This window comes from Pygocentrus nattereri, chromosome 8 (genome assembly GCF_015220715.1).
Source record: "Pygocentrus nattereri isolate fPygNat1 chromosome 8, fPygNat1.pri, whole genome shotgun sequence".
Lineage (NCBI taxonomy): Eukaryota > Metazoa > Chordata > Actinopteri > Characiformes > Serrasalmidae > Pygocentrus > Pygocentrus nattereri.
This window is the reverse complement of record NC_051218.1, coordinates 46,286,700-46,304,259: the sequence shown is the minus strand read 5'-3', so window position 1 is coordinate 46,304,259 and position 17,560 is coordinate 46,286,700. Positions and strand designations below refer to the sequence as shown.

Genomic DNA, 17,560 nt, shown 5'->3' with positions numbered 1-17,560 from the left:
ATTTTATTTTCTATTGAAATGTCAATGAAAATAAGTTCAAGTGAGATTTCTGATGAGACTGGATTTAACACAATCCACTTGAATAAGAAATGAAGGTCGAAGGAAAACAATTGACATTGTTCTATACAAAAATTCTTTAAAAACAGACAATGTGACTCCAACAACATCTGAGCTTTCATCTTTAAAAGGATATAGAAAAGCTCCACTCTTGCTTAAGATCTGGGTGTTTGTGTGTCCTTCCACCGTCAGCTCAAAGCTGGGGGTGTGAAAGGATGTGTTGCTGTCATGAAGCCTCACTGAGAAAAGGAAGGAGACAAAAGATCATTTGCAAATCAAACAAAGAAACTGGTGGAGGTTTCAGAACAGACTGACCACCCCAGTACTGACCTCTCAATGTGTCTGGAAGGTATTTGGATCATGAGAAGCAGAAAAAGCAGCCAACTTTTAAGGCCTAGTCCCATTTCTCATCCTTAAGCCCTCTGTTTTGCGCCTTCATGCCTAGGGATATAGGGGGTCCTGATTCTTGTTGAGATAGAGGGGTGGGGTGAAGTGTTGGGGCTTCATGACCCTCCAAACCGAGAGGCATGAGGAAAAAGGAAAAACTGGCAAGACGGAGAACAAGAGGCCACAGAAACCCACAAACGAAGATTCTCTGTTAAAAATAAATCACTTATCTTAGTTTAATGTTGTTTCAGGGTATAATGGTCTTTTCCTTCATACCAAGCACTTCAGCTTCACATCACTGAAGAATTAGGGGGGGGTGATAATAAATAACTGCCCCCCTCTTTGAAGGCGTATGATCCCTAAATGTAACTAAAGCCCAGCAGTGAGGAGCTGAACTTTCCCCTCCTCTGCTGTCCCTGCAGACGGGCAGGGTCGCCTACAGAGCAGCGCTAGTAGCTGTTAATGAAGTGATGCTCTTTTATTAGAGGGTCTCATTTCAGAGGGAAGATCTCAACCACTGCCCTGTAGCTCAGGAGTGTAGCTCAAGGGGCAACCCTCGGAAACAAGGGGTAGGGGTGAAAAGAAGAAATGGGACGGTGCCCAAGACTGAACTTTGGAAGTATGGAAAAACCATCCCTGCAGATTTCATTGATACACCAACAGCAAAGTGGACACACTAAATACGGACAAACCTGATATTCAGTTTAATTGGGACTGTTATTTTCTGTTAAATGACCTTTTCTGACACTAAATAAGTTGTGCTTAATGGCCTTTTTTGACTGGAAATGAAGCGATAGTCTCTGATCTGCAGTCCTGTGTTTTGTTTTCACAAGCATGTGGCTGCTATTAGTGAAATATTCCCATTTTCCTCCCACAGCTGGGAGAAAGCTGGCCAATACGGTATGCAAAACGACTGCTGTTCTTATCTGCAGCGTAATAAATCTAAGAGGGGGGGTGGAGAAGAGTGGGGGTTTAAAAAAAGTGTGAGGGTTATGAACAAATCACCCCTGGCTTGCTCAGCATTCCCTCAGTCTTCATTCATCACCCTTTCTGCCTGTCTGTCCTGCCATAAAGCTGCCCTGTAAAACCTGCACTGGGCCTACAGCCCCGTCGCGCTGTAGCGCTGTAGCCGCAACGCTGAGGCAGTGTTCAGTAAAACCAACACATGTGTCCAGCTGAGAAGAGCACTGGAAACATTAAGGGAAATATCAGGATGACTTAACATGAGCCGTAAAAATTTCAGCTAAAATGGTTCATGAGGACGAGAATGAAATAATGCAGAAATTTCCCGCAGTCACAAGTTTGTGATTTCTCTCCACCGTGAGGAGAGTTGGGGAGATTCCAGGATGCCTGTGTTAATCACAGCTATGCTGTTGCTGGGTGCTTGCTGTTTACAGGAGTCAGAATATCAGGGGGCTCTCTGGTTGCCTTGGCGTGAGATCATTGATTTGTGCCGTTTCAGCATCCCTAGCAAGTAATTGCTTTTCTGTGCTGTAGCCCGTCTTATTAAAAGGCCACCTCTTGCATATCCTGTGTTGCTGGAAGGCGATTCAAAGTCTCGGCGAAACCATCTGAAGTATTTTAAAGCGTGTCTCATCTCTCTGCCAGACAAACAAGCTGCTGTGTGAAGTAAGCTTTCCTGTGGTGTTAGAACAGTAGGTTCAAATTTCTTCATATTGTGCTGTGATTATTGGTCAGCTACTCATTTCATGGGCTCGATCGATCAATAAGTCATCGAAATCACCAATCATAATCAAATTGTAATATTAAGTATTAGAATGATGTATATACACGTTTCTACGCTCACTGTCCACTTTATCAGCTCCACTGACCGTATAGCTGCACTCTGTAGTTCTACAGTTACAGACTGTAGTCCATCTGTTTCTCTGATACTCTGTTACCCTGTTCTTCAGTGGTCAGGACCCCCATGGACCCTCACAGAGCAGGTACTGTTTGGGTGGTGGGTCATTCTCAGCACTGCAGTAACACACTGACGTGTGTGTGTGTGTTGTGCTGGTAGGAGTGGATCAGACACAGCAGTTCTGCTGAAGTTAAGACACTGTCCACTCACTGTCCACTCTATTAGACAGACCTGCATCCATGGAGAGTGGAGAGTGGACAGTGAGCCACAAAGAAGCTGCATTCTAAGTCCACCGTCCTGCTGCTGCACTACATTAATGTACAGGGCTGGAATTCTAAGGTTACAGAACAATGACATAACCACACCATACAGATGTCGTAGTGGATGTTATGTCATGCACTTAGAGTTGGTTCTGACATTGACAATTAAAAAAAAAAAAAAAAAGCATTGTGGAGAACATTAGAGGTTCTTTCTTGAAGACGACACTAAATTGGTGCTATAAAAGGTTCTATCTGCATCAACCAATCAGTAAACCCGGTTAACGTTTGAGAGGAATACCAGTCAAAATTCATGCTTTCCCAATATGCCCAAACTCTCCAATAATTAAAAACGATGGTTCTTCAAATTTTCTTTAGAAAAGGCGATGGTTCTATATAGAATCGTTTGCATGTTCTAATGGTCTAATGGCATCTTCATGGTAAAATGGTTCCTCAGACTGATGGAGAACGAGTTCAATGGGATTCCTTATCAATCTTTTTAAAAATGGTTCTATACAGGCACCAGAAAGGGCTCCTCTGTTCTTACAAGCTTGGCGTTGTCACGTTCTCACAGCACCGGTCATTCTTGCCCTTTTGGTCCAGATACTCTAAATGTCAAACAGGGCCAGTAAGCAGCGTTGGGTGCCCGGATTTATTTGGACATTTTACGTTCTGTTCAGGCAGATTGATTCTGGTTGCTGGCAGTAGAAATAAGAGAAGTAAGCTGCAGTGGTGCTGATTCTCAGACACGAAGATCTCAAAAGGATTATTTGGGACACAGTCATAGGAGAACCACCATTGACTCTCGAAGAACATTACATTAAACGAGGTGTAAGCATGTAAAACACTTGACCTTGTGATCTTTTAAATTTTTGATAAAATAAAACAAATATTGATCCTTGGCATCAACAAATGATAATTCCCTTCGGCAGAAGAAGCTCCTTCTCAGCAGCAGATCATGGTCCATTTTTTTTACATCATCTAAGCCGCTTATCCTCCTGGGTTTGGGAGGGTGCTTGAGCCAAACTCCGAAGGCAGGTAACAGGTCATCAGCCCTTTATACGTGGACAGTGTTTTTATGAATGATGTTATGAAAAGTCTCAGGAGAGCTAGTGGAGAAAAACGCTGGAAATCCGTGCTTCAATGATCCTGATACCTGGAAACTTCGTGGAACAGATGAACTGGTTTCACTTTCAAATATTTTCCTTTAATAGCTTTTGAGTGGAGGGTGTAAAAAAGGTTAATACCAGTTGGATCATTAATTGCAACTAAGGCAGTCAGGTACAGTTCTGCTGTCAAACCCGTTTGTCTGTGGACTAATAACTGTTACAAAAGCCAAGCCATTGTGTACAAATTACTGGAGGCAATCATCGGGGTCCAAGCACCTCGCGCCTAATGGAGACGGTATAGAGCTTTAGCAGACAGAGCACAAATGTAGTTTATAGTAGTAATGCACTATTCAAAATGGAGCTTCTACTCAGTTAGACCAGTTCCTGGCCTCTTTTTTTTTAGGAGGTATGACAAATTCCTTGTTGCATTGTATTTGCACCAGAATTCAGGTTAAAGTCACTACAATAGTCTCTGCAGGACAAAACCTCCATTCACACCTATATATATATATAAAAAACATGCATTGATGCAGTTGGTGCATAACCTCTCAAACTGCAGGCTGGTTATTCAGTTGCTCAAAAGGTTCTGTATGTGACTGTATGTGACTTCAGTTCCTCAGTCTCACCTTACAAACTGTTCATATTGGTTAGTTTAAAATGGGTTGGGGTGTCTGATCTTACCTAAAAAAACACAAACAAAAAAAAAAACCTCCTATAAAATCAATCAATACTGCTCTAATGAACCAAAAGTGATTCTTCTATGGCATCACTCCAAAGAACCCTTCATTTTTTATTTTTAAAGATCAGACAGGTGTTGAAAAGGTAGCAGGAACGTCCTACGCATTGTTGACTGGTATGTGATTAATTGAAACCAAAGCTTAGGTGTCTGTAGGCAGGTGCTTCGGTCTTAGGCTTGATGTTAAGCCCTCCCTCACATTCTGAACCCACTTTTTCTGGGGATAATCCACGTTAGGCAGGGCTGAAGTGTCAGTTAAGTACACAGCTTCAACTTCCACACAGAGCTTTATACAGTACATCTAGAATATTAAAAAAAAAAGGCATGAATCGAGAATTCATGAAGATCAACTCAAACATCAGATCAATTTGAATGAGTTTTAAGTCCAAGTGTTTGCTGCTGTTACTAAAACTGTGAGACTGCAGATCTTGGCATGTTTGTGTCCTCTTGTCGATTAACAGCGCTGACATTTCTGTGTTTGGTTGAACTGGTGAGTAAACAGAGCATCATTAGTGTGCTGGGCTGCAAAGTCCCAGTGATTAATAGATATTATAGGTTGTTAGAACTTCTGCAGGTAAATGTTAGACGTCCCTAACATGATCCAGTCAATCCTGAACTGTATTGACTAAGAATCAGAATCAGAAGAAGTTTTATTGCCATTGTCAGTGAACAGGATTCACAGACTAGGAATTTGCTTCGGCATGAAGGTGCAACATAAAAACAAGTAGTAATAGGCAAAGCAAAATTAAGTCCACATAAATAAATAAATAAACTCTATGCAAATATAGAATATAGATAGAATGAATAAAAATACAAAAGGCATGTACAACAGTACTATACACACACACACACACACACACACACACACACACACACACACACACACACACACACACACACACACACACACACACGTGCACGTGGAGTAGTGCAATTCAAGTAAAGGAAAGCTGTGGCAAAGAAAAAAAAGCCAAACCAGACAAAAAACCCTGGAATCTGCCATTATTACATTATTCAGGCCTGAATACGTCCGTCCTCTAAATAAACACCACTGAGGCTGCAATGTGAGTTTTGGGACAACTGGTTAATTATAAGGATGGTCATTTTAACTCTTGGCTGTTCTATTATCTACATTTTTATTAGAGTTATATGCATCTGTCCTGACGAGGACATTAGTTATACAGTCATGGGCAAAACTTTGAACACCCCCAGCCACATGATGTGTTTTGTTCTTGTAAGTAAAAATACATTAACAGATGCTCTACAGTGAACTTCAATGTGTTCGTTGGTTTGGGGTCTTTTTATGTGCTAATTTCAGGGAGTTTAACATGTTGGGAAAAAATAATGCATGAAATATAAAGCGTGCTGTAATGTTTGCATAGGCCAGTTTTATTTTTTAGAAATGTGTTAAAATTCAGTGAATAAACAATAATTGTATGTTAAAATATGCAGAAGTGTGTTTCTGTGGAGAACATGCATTTCCAATTAGAAAAATACATTTGTATCTTGTATTGTTTAAGCAAAGCTTGTGTTTTATACATTACAACTTTTTCTTCCAGGCATATTTGAATATTCAGCATAATTCTGAATCATTATGAAAATCAGACTTTGTGGTCATTTTTTTTGCCAAAAGGAATTTAAATCAATTCTACGTCACAAGTGTTTAATTATAAAACAAAAAGTTTCTAGAAAAAATGACCTTGCTTTGTTCTGAACTCTGACATTGACCTCGGACCATCTCTCCAAGTCTCCAAACAGCTGTGTGGCAATATTTCACTCTGATGGTTGAAGCTCCAGGTGAACCTGTGGCTGTAGGCGGCAGAGCGTGGTAAATGAGGAGCAGTTGGTGGCTGCTGCGGCAGTTACCGTGCCCAGTAGGTGTCAAGCTGACTGACGCAGGCACCGAGGGAGAACCTGCACCAAGGTAGCAGACACGAACAGCTGCCGGAGCTAATGGGGGTGGAGGAGGCAGAGATTAAACGCGCCTCTGAAGTTTTTCGGCTCCTCAGAACTGCCTCTTTGTAACCAGATGTCTCCCCCGTCTTCTCAGGGGGGAAATGAGAGACTTTTTGAAATCCGAAAACAAATAAGGTGTCAAGAACATGGGATCTCTAATGTGCTTCAAACGTGGCGGCAACCTAAAAATGCCTTTCATTAATTTGGTGATCCTCACTTTTTTGGTGGGTGATCAAACTGTAGAATCTGATCTTCGGATTTGAAATGTTACCACGTAATGAAATGCTAATGTTTTTAATGCTTCAAGAAATAATTGCATGTATCTAATTGTGTCTCAGGACGCTGGATTGTGAGGATTGTTTATGAGGGTTGGTCGACATGCTACTGCATAGAGTTCTGAGGCAAAATGAACAAGAACTAAAAAGGTGCATATATTAAAACATTTGGTTACACGTTACCAAGGCAAGCAACAATACAAACAATGTAACTGCTGGTTATGTATTCACTGCTATAGCATGTTCTCTTATGTAATTACACATTTGTAAAAGGGTAAACCCGTTTATAATAGGTGAGAAATTACCTACATACAATATTCTCCAGGGTATATTTTGTTGTTTTTTCCATCTGAATTTTCATAACCAAATCGTAAAGCAAATTATTCAGTAACTGCAAGAAATAATGCAAATTTTATTGTATTTTTGTAAAAGCCCCTCAAATGAACAGAACGTGTGTTTTCTGATCTCCACATATCACTATATCCTCACAATTTACTGCTGAAAGCCAAAAATCTCCGCCGCTCTTTGTGTTGTTCTCTAAAAGTGATTTTTCCAGAGCAGATCACTGAAGAGACGCCGTCTGTTTATAGTTTAGAGCCCAGATTTGGGGAAAAACGGCTCGACTTTCAGTAGAAAAACAAACTGAGTTCAGCTTCTTTTATTATAAGGGTTTAAAATGACATCACCGTCTATTAGACTGGAGAGAAGAGCTACAGCCTCACACGACGCCCAGCTTCTGAATGGAGCTTATGGAGTATGAACGTTATGGAGAACTTTGTAGGTGGTGATGCAACAGAGAATAGGTGATTTTTCCATGCTGTATGCTTTAGCATTCATTGGCCCCACTCTGGGTTTGCATGGTCTAGCGCTTCATGGCTGAGCTGCTGTTGCTCCTAGATGCTTCCATTTCACCATAACAGCACTTAGATGACCAGGGTCAGATCTGATTTGTGGCAAAGGTGGTGTCCCATGGCTATATACTTGATTGTATACACATGTTAGTAGTGGGCATCACACCTGGGCACCTAGACTCAATTAGGAGGGATCTCAATGCACTTTTGGCCATTTAGTGTAAGTATTATGTAATGCTGTCACTTTAATAATGTAGGTAATTACACGTTACAATCAGGAAAGGCTGGTTGGAAAAACAATTTCCTACAAATACATTCACTCTTGCCAACTTTAATGCACTATTACTGTTCATATTACACACAAGAGCAAATACGCCTATTACATGAGTAAAGCCTGAAGTTGATACAGGTCTATTTACATAATATGTACTACTGTACTCTGTCCAACAGTGACCACATCACCAGTAGTTAGTGTTCGTATGGTAGTGTAACGACAGTTATTACAGACTTGGACACAATAAGTTGGAATAAACTCTTTAAAATTTGTTTCTTTATCTTTTTATCTACAGGTTTCTGCACATGACATTTCTTAAATCTTACAATATAGGCTAACAAGCGTCGATCCAACCAGAAATTGATCATAATCTGTATTCTCTGTGTGTAAACCAGTAACCCTGAGATTACCCACGTGATAAATCCTGAGGGATGATGCAAGGCGATGCCAACCCCCCGCTTGACGAAACAAACTGCTGTCTTCCGTTTCCCTCGCCTGTGGATCAGTGTTGTGATATCACGTTTTTAATAATAGTGTATTAATTTACCATCAGGATAAAGTGCACATGCGCTCTGACTGTCCGTTGGTGATGCCGTGGGATTTTCCGCTTCTCCAAAGTTCAGCCTTTTTCCGCTTCTCACAACCCAAGTGATCCCAAACTCAATGATCAGTTCTGGACTCTGGGGTGGCCGGTCCACTGTTCTGAGAACACCAGCGGCTTCTAAGTTTGATTAGTCTCTTTTCAGTAACAGCTACACGTCCTTTCAGACCCGTCACGTTGCCTTCTCACAGCGGAAGGGCTGGATTTTTTCAGATCTGAAGTAAGAGTGGAGCTGATTTCCTCTCTCAAAGAGAAAAACTGAGTAGTGATCATTGATGGTGACAGTTTTGGTGGTCCAGCAGGTTTTGCACAGTTGTGAAGTCACTTATTTATTTTGGTTCTTTTCATCATTTTTTTAAACTCCGTTCTGGGGCCTGCTGATGGATCCAATCTCCGCAGAAATATCCCTGAAAATTGATAACTTGTCCTCAGTGGCCATTTTAAAATGAACGGAAATCAAATTAGTGGAAGTTGATCTCTGTCTGGCACTAAAGTGCAGTATCAGTACCAGTTATGGGATTGCTGATCACTATGACTGATACCATAAAGCCATTTCTGAAGCGCCCATTCGCCGACGTGTACAGACGGACCCTAACGACACGTCAGTCATGTGGATTGACGCACAGCAGTAAAAATACGCACAGCAAAATCTATAAGGGCAGTATTTGATGGGAAGGCAGTGGTGGTGGGTGATGCACTGGAGTGTTTCCTAAGGTGTTAGTTTCACTGATGCAACACAAGACAGTTAACAGTGTAAAACACGCCATCGGCCCCTTATTTGACTTGAGAGACTTGGTGGGAACCCACGGTTCTCTTGAGCCTTCAGCCTTGGTTTATCCATTAGCATAGCCGGGTTAGTGTCCACTAGCTCCTCCTGGGGCGTGCCTCCGTTGGTCAGTCGTTATGTGCAAATTAAGTATATTTATTAATAAATTAATGCCATTCAGTTAAGTTGGATATGTTTTATTTGTGACAAGGAACACAGTTTACTTAATCCAATCGAAGTTAGGTTAGATAGAGTTAGTGCTAGTATCGGTACTCACCATTACTCAATAAGGATCACGTATTTGTTTCACTATCAGAACAGAAAAAGGTTACTGGTGCATCCCTAGTTGATTTTATCAGTTAAAAATGAAAAATTCTATAACGAGTTACTTTGCGATGTATTGCTTTGAGCTGCTGAGCGTTTTTCCTGATCATCTTGCTACCGATTTGTCTGTCTGGAGTTTTCTGACTTCGTCTGCTGGTCTCTGCCCTTTTGGATTTTGTTGCCTGGTTCTTATTTTTCTTTTCTGTCTTTGGATTTTTTTGGATTTGACCTCTACCCGTTTCATGACCACAAGTTTTGCCCAAGGCTCTGATTTTTACCGCAAGCGCCTGATTCATCTGGTTCCATCACATTGTGCACAAACAGTTTGCCAATTTATCACCTGTAATTAATAATTACCAACCATTTGTCACCGTTTTCACACTGAAATTACACCTCTGCATTTAACCCATCCATGCAGCGAAACACCCACATACATGCACACTAGTGAACACACACTAGGGGGCAGTGAGCACACTTGCTTGGAGTAGTGGGCAGCCGTATCCATGACACCTGGGGAGCAATTGGGGGTTAGGTGCCTTGCTCAAGGGCACCTCAGTCAAGGTTGCCAAGGGGACCAAACCAGCGACCTTCTGGTCACAGGGCTAGTTCCCTGACCTCCAGTAATATGAAGAACACTGGGCAACGCATGTCAGTCCTGTGTAGGAGTCGTTTCTCCGAGCAGGCAGATTTTAATCTTTGATCTTCTGTGCCAAGAATTCCCTGAACCGGCTCTGTTGGTAGTACAGATTTATTAAAATGGTCATTGAAAACATTTGACCATTACCTTTACTCAAACAAATTCAAGCCAATGTGTGTAATAAACCTGCATTTTAGTCTTCAATCATTTTGTATTTTGAACAGGATTCACTGATCCCAAAGTCACGACTTCTTTTTTAGCCAATTGTCAATGTTCTGGTTTGCTGCATTAGTTAGTTTCACAGGGCATGATCACATTTCCATCTGCAGTTTGCGCCTGGAGAGCTGGTACCAAAACATCTAATGTTAAACAGAGCCAGCAACCAGTGTTCATGAGCCTGATTCATGAGGTTTTATGGGCTGTTGAGGCCAATTGGTTTTAGGATTCTGAGAGTAGAAACACGATTAATGTTCTTGTGGGTTTAGAGGTGGCTTGATGCTGGCGGAGCCCTTATTACTACTGAAAATGTCTTAGTGCTTTGTGGTTTAAGTCCCAAGCTAATCTTTGTACTATAAACTTGTCTTCATTCCTTTGTAGTTTTGCACAGCGTTGACTTATTTACTAAATCTCCAGCTCACAAACCATTAAAGAGGAATTCTGCTAATGTTTCAAAACTTCTGCATAGTTCAATCATTATGGTGTAAAGTTATTCGGAGCGGTTTGATTTGGAGAGAGTCAGAGCTGCTCACAGTGGTGGTGATGGGAACCAGACGTCCCCCTCTAAAAGCTCCTCACAGAAGGTTCCTACATGAAATGGTTATGAATTAAAACTGACTTAAAAATGGATTCCAGGTGAAGAGGTACATGCAGGGTGCTCCAAGCCAAAATAGTCCCCATTTTTTTTATTTCTCACTATTTTATCATCAATATTACTTGTAAAAACTCAGACACACAAACTCAGACACCAAGTCTTTACGTTTCTCTACAATGAACCATTTCACATCAAATCACTTAGATTTTTCTTTACAGCCCAATGACTGAACGATGCAGATTTTTTTTTTAATGAAATGTAATTTTAAGAGTCACATGTCAAAAAGTGCCTTTTGTTTGGAAAGCTGTTTTTAGATATTAGCTATGAAGATGTTCTAGATCCCTTAGACTTTGATCAGGAGAAGAACTTCCCCTACAGTGTGTCTTATCAAGCCGCTCAAAGCCATCATGTTGAGCCAAAATATTGATTGACTTTTTGAAACTGTCCACAGAGACGATCACATCTAAAAATGGTGTGTTTTGATTCATGCCCTTGCCTGAAAGCGCTGCGTGATATTGGGCTGACCTTTCTTGACCTGCTCAGCTGTCTAGCCGAATGTGGGAATAAGACATTTCCCCAGAGCTGTAGGCCTGTCAGTGAAGGGGGCTCCAAAGGCGTGCACACACACACACACACACACACACACACACACACACACACACACACACACACACGTCAAGCTGAAACTTCGAAGACCTTGTCGATTTAACACTGCCAAGTCCTGAGGACCAGTGTTGTGTCTCTTCAGTATCTCCCTATAAATGCATACCTCCATATGATATCAGCAAAGTGTGTAATATCAGATTGACTGATTCATACAACGTTTGTTGCCTTGACACAATGGATTTCAGATGGATTAATATCTATGGGGTTTTTTGTTTGAGATTACATGAAAAACCTGAAATTACAGTTTCATATAGTATGCAAACATTGTCCATACTGTCTGTTTAAGCTGTGAAACCAGCCCATTTCACTCTGATCCTACGTGTTTACCTACAGGGGGCTCCATATCTGAGGCCTATATGTTTCTATTGAGCATCTTTTCTAACTTAACACAAATGATCAGCCTAACAATGTGAGCGAAAAGTAGAAAACATTACATTTTTGAATTTCCTAGATTTTGTCCCTGATGGGCAGATCAAATCCACCCTGTCTAAACTGGAACTTCAATAGAAGAAAAAGCCTGAACGATCCAGACGTTTGCCTAGTGCACGATTTCCAATATTTCTTCTCCATTTTACTCGTCATAAGTTCGTTTTATTAGATTTTTTAGATTCTAAAGCTTTTATTTGCAAGACTAAATGGAAAAATCCTGGAGTTTCAAAGTGTTCAGACTTTTGCACTCCACCTATTCAACCTACAGCACTAAGGTTTAGAAAGTTGGCCAGGCCATGTGAGCATCTCTACTTTGCGGGAAAAGGGCCAATATAAGGGATGCTGAAGGCAGCATGCTCAAACAAAGGCTGGACTAGAAATGTGAAATAAAAGATAATCAGAAAAAAAATATCTACCTCTGTAATTATGAGAGGAAGGCAGACTTTGTTTCACCTGTTTGCTCTGAGGGGAGCAAACACCTTTTGTATGGCTTTGAGCTGTTTGTAGCTCAAGTCTTCGTTTGGTTTTTAAGTAGTTTGGGCTACTTAACTTTTCCTGTCCTTTTTGTTTAAATACCCAACTAGGCTAAGTACCATACCGGTCACCCCTCTACAAAGGTGTGACAAAGGGCTGCTGTTTGCTGCAGCCTTAAGTAGAGGAGTCCACAGGTGTGTCAGGTTGGGCCTAATCAGCCTGAGGGTTCCCTGAAATGATGGCACCTCTACTGGTGGCCACTGGCTCAGGCTGGGCACTTACATCCTCAGATTGTATCCATTTATTTTTAGCTGAACATTTTTCTTTTCCAGTGAATCGGTTCACTGTCCAAAATAAGACCTGTAGTTAGTTCTCTGGGCTTCGACTGAGAGGGGAGGCTTGATTTGTTTGAGGATCCATTTGTTTCTTTTCTTTGCTGCTCAAAGGAACTCAAAGTCTTCGCCAACACCAAAGTTCAAAGGCGTCTATATGTTGCTTGTTTATTGTCCAGCTTTCACATCCATAAGCAGTTACAGGGTAGACCGTGGCCTGGACAGTACTGCTCTTTGTTTGTAGATACGAATTGTTTTAAAGATCTTTTCATCCTTGTTCTGCCGAGTGTCATTCTGTGTCATATTTCTCGAAGTGCTGGATCCTCTGATGTGCATAACTAATCATAGTAGCTGAAAACTGCCACTTAACATTTAGGAGCCCAGTTAGCATCAGCTCAGTCTTCTTCATATTGAGCTGAAATACCATCTTATCACTCTGTTCTTTAACCGTTCCCCTAAAGGCCTTTAGGCTTTTCAGATTTTCTGCTGTGAATGTTGCATCATCTGCATGTTGAAGGGTGAGAATGTTTACTCCACCAATCCTGAATCACTGCACTTAACGTATATATCTACAGACAATATCATATTCATATATCTCGTATAATATAACAAAAAACAGTATAATTGACCAGTGGAAAAGTCCAGAATTGCATTAAAAAGCGCGTTCAATTGAAAGTTGGGAATGTTTTTCCGTCTGCCAGCAGCGACGCTATGCAACACGCTTTTTTATGAAAAATGTGTGAAGTCAAATAAAATAACTGATTTCACTATTTATCAATTAGGAAAATGGATGTTTGTAGAACTTTATTAAAAGCAGACGCATCTTTTCATCCCTCAAGCTAGATTTCTGGGGAATCTGGTTTTCTGGCTCATCGTCTACGTGGGAAATGCAGTGTCAGCTTCTATTAGAAAAATCGTGAATAACTCGAAGTTGAACGCAGTGACAACCACCTCAGAAGGCTTCCTGCATTCAGCAGAGCAGCCAGCGCAGTTTCCTACCGGAGAACAAGCAATTCGCTTATTTTAAGTTTTGCACAGAGTTATTAGTTTATTTATTTAAGCCGTCATGTAACAAACTTTAATGTCACGGTCATGTATCAGTTTCTTATTGAACTGCCACTGTGATTAAAGCACGGCTTAAATTTATTGCGCTTGTCATACTGTTCAGTTTTAATTTTCGAGTAATCAGAGCCCTCCAGCCTTGATATGAACCCAGCCTTGATATTTTGAAGCTTTGTTTATGTCTTTTGGGTTAAACAGCCGTTTTACTCAGTCTGACCATTTCATGGGACCATAAATAATCGGACAGTTGGCTGTTTAGTCATTTCTTAGTCATTGCATCGTAAATTCATGCACAGCAGGGCTGACCAAAGAGCTGGAACTGACTCTAGAGGTGGCAATTGCATGAGTCTGTTGCTGTTATCTCTCAATATGAGGACCAAAGATGCATTAATGGCAGTAAAGCAGAATAAATCTGAATATATCAAACAGATGTTAGTTCTGTCTTTCTGGTAAACAAAGCAGCAAGAATGCACCAGTGAGCTCGGCAGTAGTAAACAGCATGGCTGGCAGTGGAGGATTCTAGTAGTGCTTCACTGAGTAAAACTAACAATTACAAAGCAAAAAAGTGGACAGATCAAGATCACATGACCTCGTAAGGTGAGTAAAGTGAACCCAGTCTTTCATGTAAAGATCAGAAAGGCCAGTTTACACTATATTGCAGTCATATGAAAAGCTATATCATATAATGTAAAACATAATTTCTATTTATTTAAACATAAATGAAGAGTCACAACTTTACAGAGAATAGAGAATATAGAGTTAAAGATATATTATAGAGTTAAACATAAAATATTCAGTTTAAAATGTGCCACAACTTTGGCCCAGGACTGGATTTGTGTGGTCCTTTTTCCTCAATATATTACCTTCAGCAAATAAACAATAATTATGAGATAAAATGTGAAGTGTGAGCTCTGAATCAAAACATCTTCTGTCCAGGGTTGGCCAAACTACCCAAGATAACTCGGGGATTATTCTGTGACAAGGTCTTATGGAGAGATGAGGTGAAAATTAGCCAAAGTGATGGAAAATGTATGGGGCAGTCATGGGCTGGAGGTCAGGGATCTGGCCCTGTGACCGGAAGGTTGCCAGTTTGATCCCCAGAGCTGACAGTCCATGACTGAGGTGTCCTTGAGCAAGACACCTGACCCCCAACTGCTCCCCGGGCGCCGTGGGCTGCCGCCACTCCGGGCAAGAGTGCTCACTGCCCCCTAGTGTGTGTTTATTCACTAGTGTGTATGTGGTGTTTCACTGCATGGATGGGTTAAATGCGGAGGTGGGATTAAAAATGTATCACTTAACTTTAAAAGGAAGGTTTCTGGAATTTTAAAAGGACATTCCAGCAGCAAAATAAATTCCAATGTATACTAAAACAGCCGCCCAGATCCAAACAAAAGCAGGAAAATTCAGTGAATGGTGCTGTGAGGTGAACAGCAGGACACTGAGCATGTATTTCTCTCACTGATGACAACGATAAGTACAATATTCCCCAAATGGCAACATTTCATACTTGGTAGAGCATCACAAGGGGATAAACCCAGTGCCTGCTGCTGTGTATGGATCATAGACTTTCCACAGTCATCTATTAAGAAGTTTGCAACAACATTTATTTAATATTTAGTCTAAAATAAAATGCAGTTCTCATTTTCAAGTTCTTAGTGACCCTTGAATGGGGGCGTCTTAAGTAATTGGGCTTTGGGGACTGTAAAGAGGTCTTTAACTCTTGTTTGGTTCATTTCTTAAACAAAGGCTGACAGTCTGCACTTTAATTTAATATTTACCATCATAATTCAGCCACATTCATGTAGACAAGGCCATTCAGAGTGAGTTGATGTGAATTTAGTTTTCCAAAATATCAGTAAACCTAAACATGAGCTTTACATGTAATGTTGATAACGGTAAAATAATAGTTGGTCTGTTTCTCTTTGAGGACTGTTTTGCCTTACAACACCCTGCATCTACCCCTCCACCATTTATGGCTTTTAAAAAACACAATTTAAGCCAAATGCTTATCTTAAAACGGTCATAAGGCAGTGTCTCAAGCATCAGGCAGCGTACTCATAACCATTTCATGCAATAACTGTCTGTGAGGCAGCTTTTAGATGTCTTCAGATGTCTGGTTCCTATCACCCCCACTGTGAGCAGTTCTGACTCAGTAAGTTTCTCAATAATGGCACATTTCACACTAAACCTCCCTGAACTGGTGGAGTTCTTTAAACTCAGTTACTGTTGTATTTCAAACCCAGTGCACAGAGTACAGCGCAGCTGCAGCACAGGGTCAGAATAACCGGAGCTGTTTCACTGCCCAGTTCGCAGTGTCCAGTATTTACCTGCTGCTCTGCCATTTTATTTATTTCTATGCAAATTCACAAGAACTGCTTAAGGATCACTGAAGAACCATTAATATTTCATAACCATATCAGCACTACTGCCTTACTAGAAATGTGCTGTGTAATATTTTTTCAATCAGAATGAAAAGAGTAGCCAGATTAAAATGAAACATGCTAGAATAAGGTGTCAGTGCGCTGCTGTGAGCCAGCCTGCGAAGCCGGAAACGGTTAGTATGTTTCATGGATGGAGCTTTTTGCGCGTTTTTCAGGCTGTGCTACACGTCATTGTGTACCAGTATCACACTCATTTAATTGGTGTTATATTGGTGAAGATACGAAGACAATAGCTGATAATTCACTTACATCCACATCGGGTTCAGTCAGATTCATCCGCACGGTTTTGGGGTTCAAAAATACAAAAAGTTCATTTGTTCTGTGCTTTTACACGTTTCTAACAGAAAAGTCCTCAAATCCCCAACATGTGCATAGTGTAGTCCCCTCCCTGACCAACAGGTGGCAGAAGCTTGTGTGTGTGTGTATATATATATATATGTATATGTGGGTGTTTTCAGGAGTTTTCTATAGACTTGCCACTGTTCTGTGTCCGGATGAAGGCCTGAGAAGGCTTCTAATACCGGTATTAAGACTGTGTGCTGGGAATTTCCTTTCTCTGGGATTTATTTTGCGCATGCCTTGTGGATGCAGATGGATACTTTTTTGTTTTTTTGCCTTCTCAGCATGGAACTGTTTCTTTTTTTAAGTTTTCTGCCCCCATGGCCCAGAAGCCCCCCATCTTTTCGTTTAATGCTTAGCGCTTCTTCATTTCTGGCGTTTCATATACATAGTGTAGCTTTCCCGTTGTATAACTGACCCATCCGCATCCTCGGACTCTCAACAGTTTTGAGAATGACGGTCAGGGTCTGTTTCTTGAACAAAAGAAGATTTACTTCGTCCCTCCATCCATCCTCTCTTTCTTCCATTCTTTTGTTCTTGCTTTATTTCTGGTGTACTTTAAACCTTTGAGTTGGCAGGCACATTATTTTCGTCCTATCGGGTTAAAGTCCTCCGTATCCTCTATTCCCAGTGCTTTTCCTTCTTCATTTCTTTCCCCACTGTTTGTAAGCAGCACTAAAAGACCTTGTGGGGAGGCCTTCAGTTTTGAAGCTCTATTGTACTGCGAGCAAAGCGTTTGCCTGTAATCCCAGATGCTCTCGTCCCTGGCTAAGGGACAATTTTTTTAATGTACCCTATCACAATTCCAGTGTTTTCCTAATCCAGCCTTAAGCATTAACCACATGCAACACCGATTCTAATACCCGGCACCGATTTTCCCTGCTGTCCCAGAGGGCTCTTCAGCACAATGCCCTT

General features: G+C 41.0%; 1 protein-coding gene across 3 annotated transcripts in view; it reads right to left on the bottom strand.

The window, feature by feature from the left end:
* The window catches only part of frmpd3 (FERM and PDZ domain containing 3), a 174,416-nt gene that overhangs the window by 113,630 nt on the left and 43,226 nt on the right, over nucleotides 1-17,560 (bottom strand). The gene's annotated exons all lie outside the window — the stretch shown is intronic.